The 20,144-nt window shown below is 36.0% G+C and overlaps 1 protein-coding gene and 1 long non-coding RNA gene across 3 annotated transcripts in view; one reads left to right on the top strand and one right to left on the bottom strand.

The window, feature by feature from the left end:
- The window catches only part of LOC110448903 (zinc finger MIZ domain-containing protein 1-like), a 233,241-nt gene that overhangs the window by 187,885 nt on the left and 25,212 nt on the right, over positions 1-20,144 (bottom strand). The window contains exon 2 of the mRNA XM_021495396.1: positions 15,242-15,348. The gene's annotated coding sequence lies outside the window, so the exon portion shown is untranslated. The remainder of the gene's footprint in view (positions 1-15,241; positions 15,349-20,144) is intronic.
- LOC110448907 overlaps positions 1-20,144 on the top strand; it is a 48,842-nt gene that overhangs the window by 24,101 nt on the left and 4,597 nt on the right. Inside the window, exon 1 of one of the 2 annotated variants that reach the window (XR_002462794.1) lies at positions 17,028-17,312. The exons of the other annotated variant lie outside the window; for it this stretch is intronic. This is a non-coding gene — a long non-coding RNA (uncharacterized LOC110448907). Of the gene's footprint in view, positions 1-17,027; positions 17,313-20,144 lie in introns of those variants that run through there. 2 annotated transcript variants of the gene reach the window in all.

The following is a 20,144-nucleotide window of genomic DNA, read 5'->3' as shown; positions in this document are numbered from 1 at the left end:
TTCAGACTGAGTGGTCTATGATGTTTAGTGAACTTCAGACTGAGTGGTCTATGATGTTTAGTGAACTTCAGACTGAGTGGTCTATGATGTTTAGTGAACTTCAGACTGAGGGGTCTATGGTTGTGTTTGGTGAAAACCAGACTGTAGATTTTGATCTTTAGCTTACCATTTTTACAATTATATGTGATTTCACGATAGATTTGATTTATAAGTTAAGACATAAGTTGTTCTAGCTTTCCTACAGTACATGTTACTGTGGAGTGTTACTTGAGGATCTAAATAAATCATGGATAGAACTCCCCAACATCTGTAGCTTATTATTGGTGAGATTTCAAATTATTTTCATGCACTACTTATCATCAACATGTAGTGATAAAATGTACAAGTAATAAATTAAGCCATTTCTCCAACTCTCCCTGCAGACATTGCACATACTTGGCAAAGTCTTGTATTCACAAATATGCACCTAGCTGTTGGATGATAGTGAGGGATGGGGGATGTTCCACCTGACACCTGAATCAAACCTGGCTTCCTGTTTACTGTATGGTGTATAAACGATATCAATAAATTTCCTTCTACTCTTTAAACTGGTACCTTTTTGCCTGGCCTACAGTTTTGTGTTATATATTTATTGTCGTGAATACTTGACATGTGCTCATTCAGTGTTAACTGTGTCTGTTCTTTGGTGATTATTGCATTCACAGAATGTTACCATAACAAGTCTCGAACACCGCTTGACATCAACATGTTGGAGAATGTTATAGTAAAATCTGTTTTATGACAGTCTGACTTCCATACATTCTGATGACGTTTTTGGAATATTCTGTCCTTGTTTGGACATTCCTTTAAGCGAAACTTTTGATTAACTCCAATGTATGAACCTACTAAATGAAAAAAGCATTCATAGTACTATGACTGCAAAAGCAACTTTAGTCTAATTTGACATGTGACACCAAACAGTACTTGGCAATTGTTGTTATTTTAATTTTTGTGATAAATAAAAAATTGAAATGGCCAACTTGATCTGAAGTGAGTGGAAATATTTTTGACTTCTTGTCCAACTCAGATAACAAAAGAAAAAGGTGGATGATACAGGCCTGATGGACCTCTTGTTTAAATACTATTCAACCCCAGCCTGTTCTCTTTATATACTTACTTATAAGATTTTATCTCTAGATTAATAAGATGCTGTTTTTTAAGGAGATATTGACAGATCCTAATACAAGATTTTTTGCTCTGACCAAGATAAAGTAAACACTACCGAATCTACTAGGCAGATTTGGCCCTTGAAGCTTTGTGGTGAAGTGTCACACTTACATAAGTGCTTCAGCCTGTAGTTAATCAACAGGAAACAGCTGGATTTCAGCAGCATATCAATACTCTGACAAAGATCTACAATCTATGAAAATAAAATAATAATGAGAGACTTAATAGGCTGCACATCAGTAAATGACCCCAACACTGACACCGTATCTTAGTCCGACAAATAAAATTATGACTTCTCGGAAAACAAGTCCAGCGGTGACGTAAAACTTTGTTGTGAGTAGTTCGAGGCTAGTCAGTAAGACATCCTTGAGAGTGTGACACTGTTGGTTGGTGTTACAAACTGCTGGGCCTATCGTTACCTTGGTTCTGTTTCTAACAATAACAAATAGGTCGTAAGGATCCAACTTATCAATGTATTCCAAACCTGTTAGTACTAGCCAAACCTGTTAGTACTAGCCAAACCTGTTAGTACTAGCCAAACCTGTTAGTACTAGCCAACTGGTTTATCTATTCTTGTTTGAAAATCACAGGAGGACAGTATCGATTTTATAAGTATGTTATGGAATACCTGTTATACCTTTTTGAAGTATACATGTGGGAATCCTTTCCAACTGTCATCATAAAAAGTTGTTCCTGTGAAAAAGATGATTTAGAGATGTATCATTACTGGGTTTTACTTGTACTTGATCAAGTCTAAGTACATGTGTTGTACCAATCTGAGTTTAAACAGCATTGACATCCTGAGCATGCACTTTAATGCTCCTAAACACCGTCTACTGCCGTTATTAATTTCTGGTTCTGTACACTATCATCATGTCTCCGCATTGATGGGCAGACAACCCAACACCGAGGCAAAACCTAACCTGTCGCTGTAACAGCAGTACCTTCCTTCCTGCTGATGCTGAATTTCACCGAGATTTGAGTAATCAAGAATTTTACACAATTTCTTTGTTTAAAATTCTGGTATCCAGCTGGGATAGGCGAGACATATGATTCTAAGGAATTCATGTCTAAGATAAGAATTAAACGGAAGCCTTTAAATTGGAGCATTACATCTTCAAACGAGGAATTCTGACCAAGAATATAAATAGCAAACAATAATCATTTTTGAAGATGAAGTTTTGTTATCAGTGCAATTTACAGGGAATTACATCATTACCAAGTGTAACTGCTGGAGTGATACAAAAGGTATTTCTGTGATTTACTTCACAAAGCGTTATTTATCAGTGAATGTGCAAACGCAAAGACCAGTTTTATACACAACAAAAAAAAATCATGTCATAAAAAGTAGGTTTCATCCAGTTCAGTTTGGTGTATCTGTATTCCATAGTCTGAACTTTGGGTACCATCTTTATTTCACAATCTGAAATAGTGGCACTAAATGGTACACTGGTTACCAGGACTACTTTGATAGATATGGTCACTTAATGTTAGTGACCACAAGTCTGGTTACCAGGACTACTTTGATAGATATGGTCACTTAATGTTAGTGACCACAAGTCTGGTTACCAGGACTACTTTGATAGATATGGACACTTAATGTAAGTGACCACAAGTCTGGTTACCAGGACTACTTTGATAGATATGGTCACTTAATGTTAGTGACCACAATTCTGGTCACCAGGACTACTTTGATAGATATGGTCACTTAATGTTAGTGACCACAAGTCTGGTTACCAGGATTACTTTGATAGATATGGTCACTTAATGTTAGTGACCACAAGTCTGGTTCCCAGGACTACTTTGATAGATATGGTCACTTAATTTTAGTGACCACAAGTCTGGTTACCAAGATGTGCCCACACTATTCTGGTCACAAACAATAAGTGGCTACTAGTGTGGCCGTCAAGATTAAGTGGCTACTAGTGTGGCCATCAATATTCAGTGACTACTAGTTTGGCCATCAAGATTAAGTGGCTACTAGTGTGACCATCAAGATTAAGTGACTAATAGTATGGCCATCAAGATTAAGTGACTACTAGTGTGACCATCAAGATTAATTTGCTACTAGTGTGACCATCAAGATTAAGTGGCTACTAGTGTGGCCATCAATATTCAGTGACTACTAGTGTGGCCATCAAGATTAAGTGGCTACTAGTGTGACCATCAAGATTAAGTGGTTACTAGTTTGGCCATCAAGATTTAGTGGCTACTAGTGTGGCCATCAAGATTAAGTAAGATTTAGTGGCTACTAGTGTGACCATCACGATTAAGTGACTACTAGTATGGCCATCAAGATTAAGTGACTACTAGTGTGACCATCAAGATTAAGTGACTACTAGTATGGCCATCAAGATTAAGTGACTACTAGTGAGACCATCAAGATTAATTGGCTACTAGTGTGACCATCAAGATTAAGTGGCTACTAGTTTGGCCATCAAGATTTAGTGGCTACTAGTGTGGCCATCAAGACTAAGTAAGATTTAGTGGCTACTAGTGTGACCATCAAGATTAAGTGGCTACTAGTTTGGCCATCAAGATTTAGTGGCTACTAGTGTGGCCATCAAGATTAAGTAAGATTTAGTGGCTACTAGTGTGACCATCAAGATTAAGTGACTACTAGTATGGCCATCAAGATTAAGTGACTACTAGTGTGACCATCAAGATTAAGTGACTACTAGTGTGGACATCAGGATTAAGTGACTACTAGTGTGGCCATCAAGATTTAGTGGGTACTAGTGTGGCCATCAAGATTAAGTGACTACTAGTGTGGCCATCAAGATTAAGTGGCTACTAGTGTGGCCATCAAGATTAAGTGACTACTAGTGTGGCCATCAAGATTAAGTGGCTACTAGTGTGGCCATAAATATTAAGTGACTACTAGTGTGGCCATCAAGATTAAGTGGCTACTAGTGTGGCCATCAATATTAAGTGACTACTAGTGTGGCCATCAAGATTAAGTGGCTACTAGTGTGGCCATCAATATTAAGTGACTACTAGTGTGGCCATCAAGATTAAGTGGCTACTAGTGTGGCCATCAATATTAAGTGACTACTAGTGTGGCCATCAAGATTAAGTGGCTACTAGTGTGGCCATCAAGATTAAGTGACTACTAGTGTGGCCATCAAGATTAAGTGACTACTAGTGTGGACATCAGGATTTAGTGGCTACTAGTGTGGCCATCAAGATTAAGTGACTACTAGTGTGGACATCAGGATTAAGTGGCTACTAGTATGGCCATCAAGATGAAGTGACTACTAGTGTGGTCATCAAGATTAAGTGGCTACTAGTGTGGACATCAAGATTAAGTGGCTACTACTGTGGACATCAGGATTTAGTGGCTTCTAGTGTGGCCATCAAGATTAAGTGACTACTAGTGTGGACATCAGGATTAAGTGGCTACTAGTGTGGCCATTAAGATTAAGTGACTACTAGTGTCATTTGTCTTAATGGCATCATCTGATAGTGAAGTACGAGAGAAGATGCCAAGTATCAGCTACTGTTGCATTAACTCTTAATTTAGTTGTACCTGAATCCTACATACATGTCGAAGGCTCTCAAATATTAATGCAATTGATAAGCCATTTGTGTAACAGTGCATCTAGCTCATGACACATCTTACTACACTGCATCAGTAGCTATTTGTTAATGATAAGAAATTTCATAAATGATTCCTCTCCTCACTGATCCCTATATAACCCTTCTGATTCTTGATTAACAGTTGTCACCATTCAAACCAATGTATTCCCTACTTACAGTTGTCACCCCATACTCACCCTATCATACCCTCTAACCCATCTCCAACAATCTCACTGGTCCCCTACCGACAGTTGACACCCCATACTCGCCTCACATACCCTCTAACCCACCTCCACCAAATCTTACTGATCCCCACAGACAGTTGACATCCCACCAAATCTCACTGATCCCCACTGACAGTTGACACCCCCACCAAATATCACTGTTCCAAACAGACAGATGACACACCCACCAAATCTAACTGTTCCTAACAGACAGATGACACACCCACCAAATCTCACTGTTCCCAACAGACAGTTGACACACCCACCAAATCTCACTGTTCAAAACAGACAGTTGACACCCCCACCAAATCTCACTGATCCCCCACAAACAGTTGACACCCCACCAAATCTCACTGATCCCAACTGACAGTTGACACCCCCACCAAATCTCACTGATCCCCAATTGACAATTGGCACCAATCCTAACCCCACTGATCCCTAATTGACAGTTGACCCCCACCCCCCAAATCTCACTGATCCCTACTGACAGTTGACACCCCCACCAAATATCGCTGATCCCCCACAAACAGTTGACACCCCACCAAATCTCACTGATCCCCACTGACAGTTGACACCCCCACCAAATCTCACTGATCCCCACTGACAGTTGACACCCCACCAAATCTCACAGATCCCCACTGACAGTTGACGCCCTACCACATCTCACTGATCCCCACAGACAGTTTACGCCCCACCAAATCTCACTGATCCAAACAGACAGTTGACACACCCCACCAAATCTCATTGATCCCCCACAGAAGGTTTACACCCCCACCAAATCTCACTGATCCCCACTGACAGTTGACACCCTACCACATCTCACTGATCCCCACAGACAGTTGACACCCCCACCAAATCTCACTGTTCCCCACTGACAGTTGACACCCCCACCAAATCTCACTGTTCCCAACAGACAGTTGACACCCCACCAAATCTCACTGATCTCTACTGACAGTTCACACCCCCACCAAATCTCACTGATCCCCCACAGACAGTTGCCACCCCACCAAATCTCACTGATCCCCACTGACAGTTGACACCCTACCACATCTCACTGATCCCCCACAGAAGGTTTACACCCCCATCAAATCTAACTGATCCCTACTGACAGTTGACACCCCCACCAAATCTCACTGATCCCTACTGACAGTTGACACCCCCACCTAACTTGACTCATTCTCATTTACTGCTGACCCTGAAAAAACTCACTCATCCTCAATTACTGTTAACTCCCCCCGATGAGCTAACCTTTTTTATCCTTAATGTTCCTTTCAATTCATTATCCATCAATAATCTGTGGTAACTCACTTAATTCCACAATATTTTAAAGAAGCTGTCAATAATGAAACATTTAAATATCAATGTATCATTATTTTTTCCGATTGCTAAAACAGTATGCTGTAGTGTAATGATGGGGGGATTGCCCACCTGATTTAGACTTGCTCGCCCAGCAATTAACCTGCAATTACTGTAGCGAGTATACCTAAACGGAGAGTTAGAGGGGCTCAACTAACAGTATGATTTATTAACAAGGTGAGAAGGCAAGCAAGTTGTTGTGGCCACACTGTGCGGGAGCTCCTGATGCCGCTACAGTGGCCCGCCACACCGCTGACAAACTCAGACAGCTCAGGAACAAACAAGTCGACAGCAGGATTTGTTTTGCAGCTAAATAATGTACCAATACAAACGCACTAAACATTGTATCACCTTAACGAGGCCAGGAAATGGTATTTGTGCCGGCTGCGCTAAAGCTTGTGATATTGCCCAATCGGTGTGTTCCTATTAGTTCCCGACCATTGCAAGTTGCTGGTGAGGCAATCTACTCCACTTGACTAGCACTAACACTGTCGCTGCTGTGCCTACCCCTGGTGGAGATGGAGATGAGATGATGGTCGCTGTTGATTTCCAGCCTCCTTGCTTTAGGATGGATCACTGATTCTTTTGCCAGTAAAATGTTATTGATTAAATGTTTTCAACCCTAAGGTGAACAATGGGAAATGGGCAGAGCGCTGTGTAAGGAGAGACAGTGTCATAACACTATATACTTGTTTACTATTTTTGACACAAGACTTTTAACAAAACAAAAAACATCATGTTTTGAAAAAATATTTTATTCCACTTAATGATATGATTTTGTCATAGGAAAAAAGACTGATTTAGAAAAAAAATATCCCCTGAATGATTCAAACTTATTTTCTTTGATAATGCAAGTATTTCTTTTATTCTTTTCTCTTGTTTTTTTTGTTAATTTGAAAATCACTGCTGCATCAAATTTGACATTTCGCTTAGGGAAGTCGCCAAGGAAAATCAATATAGCGGTAATCAGTGACACGAGGATCTGGGTGATTTAATCACACAAATAACTTATTCTTGATGTGTACCAAAGTTCATCTAATTACCCAGGCACTATCTGGTAATTATACTGTGGCATTGGTGTAACGGGGTTCTACCACCACATCACCTTACCGTCAATTCACACAAACTGCCGCTGGTGACAAATATAGTCCTGTTTGTATTACAATTACATTGCTTCTCATTCCAGGATACAGAATGCAGTTTTTTGTATTTTCTCAAAGCTGCCCGACAAATTTCAAATCAGTTATTAGCAAACCTGGGTTAATTAAGATACTTTATGAACAGATGATTAGGGAAACAATTCTTTACTAAGTTAGGATTAAAAATAACCAAATTAATTTATTGATCATATCTCACTGTCAGGGATAGAGTTTCATGTAAAAAATAGTGAGTTTGTGTAAAGAATACAGCTGTTTGTATGTCTTAATACCTCATAGCAAAATTGAGGGAAAATTGTAAAGATAATTTCATTCTTTAGAATGAATTACCGTAGTTAAAATAATTTCTCCTAATATGTATGGCACGTGAAAAAGTTGACTACATTGAGCTGTAAGCACATATATGTACCAGTGTAAAGAGGGTTGGAAATGTTCTGTTCTTTAAAATTTTAACTAACAAAGAAAATAAGGATTTAGTTGTGAAAGAAATAATTATGTGTAATTACAGGTGTTCATGTAAAGGTATCAGATGAATTGAAATTACAGGTGATCATGTACAGGTATCAGATGAATTGAAATTACGGGTGTTCATGTACAGGTATCAGATGTATTGCAGTTACAGGTGTTCATGTACAGGTATCAGATGAATTGAAATTACGGGTGTTCATGTACAGGTATCAGATGTATTGAAGTAACAGGTGTTCATGTACAGGTATCAGATGTATTGTAATTACATCTGTTCAGGTAAAGGTATCAGATGTATTGAAGTTACTGGTGTTCATGTACAGGTATCAGATGTTGTAATTACAGGTGTTCATGTACTAATATCAGATGTATTGTAATTACAGGTGTTCATGTAAAGGTATCAGATGAATTGTAATTACGGGTGTTCATGTACAGGTATCAGATGTATTGCAGTTACAGGTGTTCATGTACAGGTATCAGATGTATTGTAATTACAGGTGTTCATGTACTAATATCAGATATTTTGTAATTACAGGTGTTCATGTACAGGTAACAGACGTATTGAAGTTACAGGTGTTCATGTACAGATATCAGATGTATTGTAATTACAGGTGTTCATGTACAGATCTCAGATGTATTGTAATTACAGGTGTTCATGTACAAATAACAGATGTATTGAGGATACAGGTATTCATGTACAGATATCAGATGTATTGTAATTACAGGTGTTCAGGTACAGATATCAGATGTATTGTAATTACAGGTGTTTGTGTACAGATATCAGATGTATTGTAATCACAGGTGTTCATGTACAGATATCAGATGTATTGTAATTACAGGTGTTCATGTACAGATAACAGATGTATTGAGGATACAGGTGTTCATGTACAGATATCAGATGTATTGTAATTAAAGGTGTCCATGTACAGATATCAGACGTATTGTAATTACAGGTGTTCGTGTACTAATATCAGATGTATTGTAATTACAGGTGTTCATGTACTAATATCAGACATTTTGTAATTACAGGTGGTCATGTACAGATAACAGGTGTATTGAGGATACAGCTGTTCATGTACAGATATTAGATGTATTGTAATTACATGTGTTTGTGTACAGATATCAGACGTATTGTAATTACAGGCGTTCATGTACTAATACCAGATGTATTGAAATAACAGGTGTTCATGTACTAATATCAGACATTTTGTAATTACAGGTGTTCATGTACTAATATCAGATGTATTGAAATAACAGGTGTTCATGTACAGATAACAGATGTATTGAGGATACAGCTGTTCATGTACAGATATCAGATGTATTGTAATTACAGGTGTTCATGTACAGAGAACAGATGTATTAAAGTTACAGGTGTTCATATACAGATATCAGATGTATTGTAATTACATGTGTTCATGTACTAATATCAGATATTTTGTAATTACAGGTGTTCATGTGCAGGTAACAGATGTATTAAAGTTACAGGTGTTCATGTACTAATATCAGATGTATTGTAATTACAGGTGTTCATGTACTAATATCAGATATTTTGTAATTACAGGTGTTCATGTACAGATAACAGATGTATTAAAGTTACAGGTGTTCATGTACAGATATCAGATGTATTGTAATTACAGGAGTTCATGTACTAATATCAGATATTTTGTAATTACAGGTGTTCATGTACAGATATCAGATGTATTGTAATTATAGGTGTTCATGTACGCATATCAGATGTATTGTAATTTCAGGTGTTCATGTACTAATATCAGATATTTTGTAATTACAGGTGTTCACGTACAGGTAACAGATGTATTAAAGTTACAGGTGTTCATGGACAGATATCAGATGTTTTGTAATTACAGGTGTTCATGTACAGGTATCAGATGTATTGTAATTACAGGTGTTCATGTACTAAAATCAGTTATTTTGTAATTACAGGTGTTCATGTACAGATATCAGATGTATTGAGGTCAAAGGTCAACTTTAGTGCTAGTTAAGGATTGAAGGTCAACATGGGATAAAAGCTTTAACAATCTTCTTGTCATGATATTTTGCCAGTAGGTACCCGGGATGGAGTTCTATAAAGTTTCCTCATTACAATGACCCTGACCTTTTTTCAAGGTCACAGGGGTCAAATATGTTAAAAACTTCAAACAACGATATCATAAGAAGCATTTGGTCTAGTCATGATACATGTACCTTGGTATGTTATGACCAGCTGTGAATCTTTTTCTTAATTACAGTAATGAGGTCAAATGTCAGCTTTAAGTGGTAGCTGGAGTCAAAGGTCAACTAGGGTTAAAAGCTTTAAAATTAAAATTTGAGATTTCAAACAACAATATCTTAAGAAGCGTTTAAGAAATGTTAAAATGTCTTATGTAAATGTCAGTTTCATGTAACAATATAAACAGGTGAGCGATACAGGCCCTCTAGATCTGGGCCTCTTGTTATAATAGAATGTTATCATTGTTGGTGTACACACATTGTGTCCTTTCCAGTTATGCCTCACACATTACTTGTACTGACACCTCTCTTGTGCGAGGTCATGTTATGTTTTATGAGATCCCTGTAACAGCTACTACAAATTGATAATTTGACCACATTGACAAAAATATAATTTCAGGAATTCACAATTGATCCTATATTTGTAGCTCACCTTAGAATGACCTAAGGTGAGCTTATCCTGTACTGCTGTGTCCGCATTTCATCTGTCAACAGAAAAGTCTATTGTGACCAACTGATCATATTTCAGCCACATTTTGTAAAATTTTCAGTAATAATTAACCATCAACAATCCTCAATTTGGAGGACAAATGCGTTCATGATAATTACAAATTGAAGAGCTCTTTTAAGCCTACACTCTCTGTTATTAATGGCTAAGGTATTTACCACAGCTTGGTAATATTAACAATAACCAAATTGTAGTAAATACCTGGCTATATGTAGTAAATGTCACCACAGGTATGACATAGCTACAGGTTTGTGGTCCACAATGATCATCATGATAAAAACATTGATTTTACAATGTGATACAAGCTCTCCTGATATAAATTCGCCAGAGATTAGGCTATACGCTAGTTCCTTATTAGTCTCTAGCTTTCATTGTACGCCAACTTGTTTCTAATTTAGAATCTGATGCGTTAATGCTCACCTGCGTCACCATCTGTGACATCAATATGCCTATATCGACTTGTATTTTCGTGTTAGAGAGTTTAATAATGTAACAATTATATCTTTGACTGGCCGTGGTATTCTTACACCCCTACAATGAAACAGATACAACACACATTAGCTATCATTGCCTCTCCTGCTTTTTGTGATGGAAAACATGGATCATGATGAGGCTAAAATGTCAGAGGTCATGATCAGAGTACAGCTGAACTAACCAGTAACTCTCAACATGTACAACTAATACACTACAACTACAGTTAACCTTACAACTAATACACTACATATATATACAGTAAACCTTACAACTGATACAATATATATACAGTTTATAACCTTACAACTAATACAATATATATACTGTTAACCTTTTTAACTAATGCACTACATATACAGTAAACCTATAACTAATACACTACATATACAGTAAACCTTATAACTAATACACTACATAAACAGTAAACCTTATAACTAATACACTACATATACAGTAAACCTATAACTATAGTACACTACATATACAGTAAACCTACAACTAATACAATATATATACAGTAAATCTTACAATTAATACAATAGATATACTGTTAACCTTAAGCTTACAACTAATACACTACATATATATACAGTAAACCTTACAACTGATACAATATATATACAGTTTATAACCTTACAACTAATACAATATATATACTGTTAACCTTACAACTAATACACTACATATACAGTAAACCTATAACTATAGTACACTACATATACAGTAAACCTACAACTAATACAATATATATACAGTAAATCTTACAACTAATACAATAGATATACTGTTAACCTTAAGCTTACAACTAATACACTACATATATATACAGTAAACCTTACAACTGATACAATATATATACAGTTTATAACCTTACAACTAATACAATATATATACTGTTAACCTTACAACTAATACACTACATATACAGTAAACCTATAACTATAGTACACTACATATACAGTAAACCTACAACTAATACAATATATATACAGTAAATCTTACAACTAATACAATAGATATACTGTTAACCTTAAGCTTACAACTAATACACTACATATATATACAGTAAACCTTACAACTGATACAATATATATACAGTTTATAACCTTACAACTAATACAATATATATACTGTTAACCTTACAACTAATACACTACATATAAAAACAGTAAAGTCCTTACAACTGATACAATATATATACAGTTTATAACCTTACAACTAATACAATATATATACTGTTAATCTTTTTAACTAATACACTACATATACAGTAAACCTGTAACTTATACACTACATATACAGTAAACCTTACAACTGATATACTACATATACAGTAAACCTTACAACTGAAACAATATATATACAGTTTATAACCTTACAACTGATACAATATATATATAGTTAACCTTACAACTAATACACTACATATACAGTAAACCTTACAACTAATAAAATACACTACATAAACTGGTTTCATAAAGGGTCGATAATAATAAATTTGAATTTGCAAGAAATCATCACTATAAGATTGAGATCCTTAATACCAGTCTCTTAAACCCATTAATTAATATTATTGTTCATATTTCCATTGTATTTTCAGGTCAAGCAATACGGATCATCACAGGAAAAACATAGAGTACATGTAGATCCTTCAAACAATCTACCAACAGATACTTAATCAAATCTCATGTCCTCAATACAATTGTTTGAGATCTGGATATAAACAGTTAGAACTTAGTAGGCTTAATGTTATTCTGTTATACACTGAGTGGAGATTTCCGGTACATCCTGCTTGAAAATCAGGTTATATGATTGCTAAAGCATTCTTTAATACACCAATATAGATACCTGTTTTAATCAATCAATATAGATACCTATTATAATCCATCATTACAGATACCTGTTTTAATCCATCATTGCAGATACCTGTTTTAATCAATCAATATAGATACCTGTTTTAATCAATCAATATAGATACCTATTTTAATCAATTGATATAGATACCTGTTTTAATATGCTGTTTTAATCAATTAATATAAATACCTGTTTTAATCAATTAATATAGATACCTGTTTTAATCCATCAATATAGATACCTGTTCTAATCCATCAATATAGATACCTGTTTTAATCAATTAATATAGATACCTGTTTTAATCCATCAATATAGATATCTGTTTTAATCAATCAATATAGATACCTATTTTAATCAATTGATATAGATACCTGTTTTAATATCCTGTTTTAATCAATTAATATAAATACCCGTTTTAATCAATTAATATAGATACCTGTTTTAATCCATCAATATATATTGATATCAAAGAGACAACTTTTAACTGATTGTCTGTTTCATAGGACTGGTTCAGTTTATAAATCAGTTTTTAGTTATGAAATGTCATGTACTATAAACACAATCAAACCAAACTTAAATGTCCTTTCACTCTCATCAGCCAGTGACTATTAAAAATTTGTGTCTTGTATGTCTTTAATGGTGTAATACAGGGATTTAGTAGGGAAATCTTGCTATTTGATTGAACTCATGTACTGGTTGTACTATTCTAAGGGATATGAGCTGGAATCATACAGAAATGCTATAAAGAGAGATTACAGCGAACTCAGCAAAATTGCAATGAATTTAAAGGTGAATGACACAAAGATAAAAACCATGGTCATTTTAACTGATATTCATTGTCTATTGGGAAAAAATTGGGTTTTACAGCGATGCAGGAGGAGTGCCACTAAATATACAGATACAGGAGGAGTGCCACTAAACACACAGATACATGAGGAGTGCCACTTAACATGCAGATACAGGAGGAGTGGCACTAAACATGCAGATACAGGAGGAGTGGCACTAAACATGCAGATACAGGAGGAGTGGCACTAAACACAGATACAGGAGGAGTGGCACTAAACACAGATACAGGAGGAGTGCCACAAAACACAGATACAGGAGGAGTGCCACTAAACACACAAATATAGGAGGAGTGCCACTTAACAGAAACAGATAAAGGAAGAGCGACACTTAACACACAGATACAGGAGGAGTGCCACTAAACACACAGATACAGGAGGAGTGGCACAAAACACAAATACAGGAGGAGTGCCACTAAACACACAGATAAAGGAGGTTTGCCACTAAACACAGATACAGGAGGAGTGCCACAAAACACAGATACAGGAGGAGTGCCCCTAAACACACAAATATAGGAGGAGTGCCACTTAACAGAAACAGATAAAGGAGGAGCGACACTTAAAACACAGATACAGGAGGATTGCCACTAAACACACAGATAAAGGAGGATTGCCACTAAACACAGATACAGGAGGAGGGGCACAAAACACAAATACAGGAGGAGTGCCACTAAACACAGATACAGGAGGAGTGCCACAAAACACAGATACAGGAGGAGTGCCACTAAACACAGATACCGGAGGAGTGGCAAAATTAAGGAGGAATGGCACTAAACACACAGACACAAGGGGAGTATGTGACATTTAACACATAAATACAGAAATAAATACAAAAGTGGGAAAACAAATTCAATGTTGCTAAAATACTACTTCTATCAAATATTCAGTAACTACATCAGAAAATGAAATTGTTAAAAGTAAATTACAAAAGTTATATGGTAATGAGACGGCCTCTTCATGATCAATTAGCTCGGCTAATGTTTAATTAGTGCTGGAAGTATGAGCCAGGCGGGCACTTTCTTCACAGGTAAGTTACAGATTTATTGATTTCCTTTGTTGTATATACATCCTGACTGGGAAATAATTTAGTTTAATAGCATGATATTCGTTGAATAGGGGATGAAAAGAGGAGGTATTGATTATAGAAATTAATCTTTGTCAGTACTTTATTTCAGCAGCCATTTCGAAAAACACCCAAAGGTAGATTGCAGCCAAGATTTGTTGAGTATCTGTTACCTGATTACCACAAGTAGCAAGGGAGGCCTATTTGTAGCCTTAGCATACTTAATAACATATATCTCCTTCTAAGGACTGGCCAAGTGATGCTAGTGTTTCTCGTTAATGACTTACCTGTGAGTTACCCGAGGTCAGGTGACGTGTTTGTAGACTGGTCTATTGTGGAGATAAAAGATTATACCTGTTGTCATACAGCTTATCCTCTGTCTCACCTGTCAAGTCTGTAACACAGGTAGACAAGTGTGTGTAAGGGGAGATAACTGGTACATAGAAACTTTGGGTAGCTGCCTCTCTAACACGATTAACTCTGACTTACAATACTGGCATATTAATGCTGTGTACCTTGTATATAATAACAATGCAAGATTGAACAGAGATCCAATAGTATACATAGGTAACAGTAGGTAAATATAAACAGTTGTGTATGACTACCTACTCAGTTTGTTACTTCTCCTATGGCAGTTTTGATTTTCAAAGCAAATATTTCAAAATGATTATACACACAGCATTGATGTTTTTCATATCCTTAGGAAACACAAATACACTTTGTGATTTGATTTTAAGTACTGAAAACATGACATGTTCAGTGCAGAGGTCATCCTCTGTTCAGGTGTATTATCAATCTGTCGGGGAGACGTCTGTATTTCCATCCATTTAAAGAATCTTATTGCATTCTTTATTGAATATATTGGACAAATTACATTTGCTAGTTTTTCATTTTAAATGTTTTAAATGTCTCTGCATTCATCTCCTTGTATATTTGGCGAGATGTTTTTATGCAAGAAGTTTCACTTAAAATGCTTTCTAAAGTTAATATTGCCTATGAGAGGGTTTAAGATATCAAATGTCAATATAGCAATGTAAATACCATTTCACTAAGTAAGAGGCAAATATTATTATCAACAGGGTAAGGATGGAGAAATCCATTTGGCATTTTTTATGATGTATGTCGTCTATATCGGCAGACCCATTAGTGGAGGCAGTGATAACCGAGGTGCACACCCCAAAATGTACAAATACACCCACTCTAGCCTCACCAGGTCTGTCTACAAATCAACATCACTCTCAAGTGTAATATGATATTTACTGGTATTGAAAACACCTCAGCTTCTACACAAGGCCTTGACAAATACACAACAAAGGTGCATGCATATACCCTCAAACGTCAAATTTAATTTAAGCCTCATGTACACTTATTTAGTATTTACATATGCTTTTGTTATGACCGATAAACCGTGGAATGAGAAAGCGTGAATTATGTTTCATCTTAAGAGTTAAATGGATGATAAACATTGCTTGTAAATATGACACTGTTTAATAGACCCCTTTGTGTTTTGCTGTATTCTTTGGCATATGAGAGCACTCATCTATTAAGCCTTCTACTTTTATCTGGAGGTGCTTGTCTTGTTATATTTAAGAGTCCACTTTACTTTGTGATTTTTGAATTATGGTTTATGAATGCCTGCATCAGACTCTTTCTGTCTGTTGTATATGACTGATGTGTTGTGTGTCCTTTACTTTCTGTTGTATGTGACTTGATGTTGTCTGTGTCCTTTACTTTCTGTTGTGTGTGACTTGATGTTGTCTGTGTCCTTTACTTCCTGTTGTGTGTGCCTTGATGTTGTCTGTGTCCTTTACTTTCTGTTGTATGTGACTTGATTTTGTCTGTTTCCTTTTCTGGCTGTTGTATGTGCCTTGATGTTGTCTGTTTCCTTGACTGTCTGTTATATGTTACTTGATATTGTCTGTTTCCTTTTCTGGCTGTTGTATGTGCCTTGATATTGTCTGTTTCCTTTACTGTATGTTATATGTGACTTGATATTGTCTGTTTCCTTTACTGTATGTTATATGTGACTTGATATTGTCTGTTTCCTTTTCTGGCTGTTGTATGTGCCTTGATATTGTCTGTTTCCTTTACTGGCTGTTGTATGTGACTTGATGTTGTCTGTTTCCTTTACTGTCTGTTATATGTGACTTGATATTGTCTGTTTCTTTGTATGGAACAGGACATTGATTGTTGAAATCTCCTTTACTTTGTGACTTTAAACAGAAGAGTTCCTTTGTTTGTGACCTGTACTTGGCTGATTTAGGAAACTTGATAGTGACTATCAATGTGTATCAGCACAATGTCACCAGAGCCTTCTCGTCGCCTGTATTACTCTTTGTTGATTGTTGGATAATGCAGGTTAGCATTATAGTTTATAATGACTATATATTTGTCATTAGATAGGTGTTCAAATAAGGTATTTTATTCATCAGTTCCTATCTGATTACATAACTGGTAGTGTATAGATTGGAAGTCTTTTATTCATTTACAGACATCTATGATAAAATATATAAAAAGTATTATTCAAGTTGAATCAAAGCATTTTTGTCCGCTTTGTTGACTGGTAACTAGAAAGATTTTTTTAAGTTCTTTTGAGAATGTATTAGTCAGATTTATTGTAAGCAAGTGAAACTTGAGCAGGGACTTTTGGTGAACACACAGGTAATAAGATATAGTCGGTCGGTGTCAGATAAGGACAAGGGGAAAAGTGTGATGGCTTCCAAAGCTTGACCTACAGGTATGATAGTGGTCTGTACTTGAAAGAGAAAGACCAACATCAGAGACTTGAAATTTAAATCTATCATAGTTCACTGAATTAATATAGAATCTCTGTCATTATCAAAAGAAATCCGTAGAGAATGAGGAATGTAGGGGTGATATTTATCAACCTGGTACGTCCCACACACTGACAACATAGCTCATCTTTCGCCTTCACAGCAGGACCCGGGACACATATTGACATTGGGAGACAGGCCCTACATCAGGATCGTCAAACATGTACATCTTTTGTTCCAAACAGGCTCTGTCCCAAACAGGTCCTGTAGGAGCTAGAAAACGTATTGACATAATAAACTGCCCCTACATCATAAAATATCTTTCAATCTTTTGATATAAATATCCATTTCAGAAAGGTTAGCTCAACGGCAGTTTATGTTAATATCCCTCATATTAAGATAGGGTTAGCTGAGTGATAATGACAAACATATCCTTTCAGTGAAGTAAGTGGAGTTTAACTGAGTGATTATCACTGATAATGATGTACATATCCCCTCTGGAGTACAAGGTGAAAGATAACAACCTAAATATCCTCCTTAGTGAGGTTAGGTGAGGGATAACGATGTATATATCCCCATCAGTGAGGCTAGGTGAAAGATAATGATGTACACATACCCATCTGTGAGGTTAGCTGAGGAATAATGACATAGGTATCCCCTGCAGTGACATGAACTCTGAGGGATGTACATATCCCCATCAGTGAGGCTAGCTGAGGGATAATGACATAAGTATCCCCTGCAGTAACATGAACTCTGAGGGATGTACATATCCCCATCAGTGAGGCTAGCTGAGGGACTACAGACAGGCTCCAACAAGCCATCTTCTGACATGTATTTGTAACTTAGATGATGAAAGTTTCCTCAGCTAGTCAAAAACCATATTGATTTTTTCTCTTACTAAACATTTAGCAGTTAAGGAGGAGTTGTTTTTATAATGAGGTAAAATTATTCTGACTTAAATGTGTATGTTACTTTTCTTCTGAGAATTGTTTATTTCATTTACTCAAAAGGTGCTGCATCTTATCAAATACATGTGCCAATCAAAATCTGATATCTAGTTTTATAGAAAACCTGATAATATCCCAAACCATTCTAATTTTACATCTGCCTCACCTTCAAGACAAAGTGAGTCTAGAAAGTTTTAAAGGCATTTTCAAACTTAATAATGGAAAAATTCATAGCATAATTAACTGTTTAAAATACCCATATAATTGAATATAGTGGTAAAACACTATCACACTCATGGATTTTATAGATTTAAATCTATGGCAGCATGATTCCCAACACATTACATCTTGTTGGAACAGAGCATCTGATTGGTTGAGAAGGATTAACAGTGATGTAATGTTACCTTTGATTGGCCTTTGAGATTTTAATAGCTATAACAAAATTTAATAACTATTCAGGATTATTACCATTGCAGAATTTTACAGAAATGAATAGACAAAAAATGCATTGTTACAACATAACAAGGATTTTGTCAACTTTCTGTTTTAAAAATTTGTCATCTTCCAATTTATAATCTTCAGTTTTATCTTCTTGGTTAAGAAATCTGAAAAAATTTTGAACCTGTTTGTGTCAGTGTTTTGTACTGATCACATGAGTAGATCACTTTGAACTTTACAGTTTCTACACTGCCTCGGGTCAGTTTCTACACTGCCTCGGGTCAACAGAAGATGTCTGCAGGGCTTGCTTTATGGTCAGTTGCATCGTCAAATGTCAATATCTACTACGATTAATTATTACAAAAATCTGTTTCTTTGCAAATATTTTGCTATGGGAAATTAATCACTTGTCAAGTTCTCTTAGTTTCCGAATAGATTTCTCAGATGAGAATACCATTAGTCGGAGTCACCAATGATCAAGTTCATCGTTACTGTAGGAAACCTTGAAAGTACAGGAATAGGAATTTCTGTGATACTTTTTCGTGAAGAAACTTAGTAGGGATACTTTTACTATAAACAGAATAGGACATTGGTATTTAACCATATAAGGATAGAAAATATTTAATGATTTAGATCTGGAGAGAGTGTAACCATCTTCCAGCTGTGTTAATTTTAGGATTTGACTGCATAAACATACTTATGTTACGATGGCGTAACATAAGTATTAGTCCTATAAAATAAATCCTAATTTTGGTTTTCACAATTAATAAGTTTACCATAATTGCTGAATCTTTTAAAAATCAATTAATGTGAACATTAATAGCCTTAGAAAAAATATGTCTTTCACCCAAGGCAGGTGTTATCTAAGAATACTATAAGACGAGCATACCATCTGGTAAGTAAAAGAACGGGTATTGTTAGTCTTCTTGATGTGTGTAAATGGGTTAGGGGTTTAGGAGACCCCGACGTATAGTGATTAAATATGGACATGTTGTGTTTTAAAGCCTTGAGCACACGCGACTGTGTTTATT

This window comes from Mizuhopecten yessoensis, unplaced genomic scaffold, assembly GCF_002113885.1.
Source record: "Mizuhopecten yessoensis strain PY_sf001 unplaced genomic scaffold, ASM211388v2 scaffold4373_2, whole genome shotgun sequence".
In the NCBI taxonomy this organism is placed as follows: Eukaryota; Metazoa; Mollusca; class Bivalvia; order Pectinida; family Pectinidae; genus Mizuhopecten; species Mizuhopecten yessoensis.
Note: the sequence above shows the minus strand (reverse complement) of the source record. Positions and strands in the feature narration are given on the sequence as shown.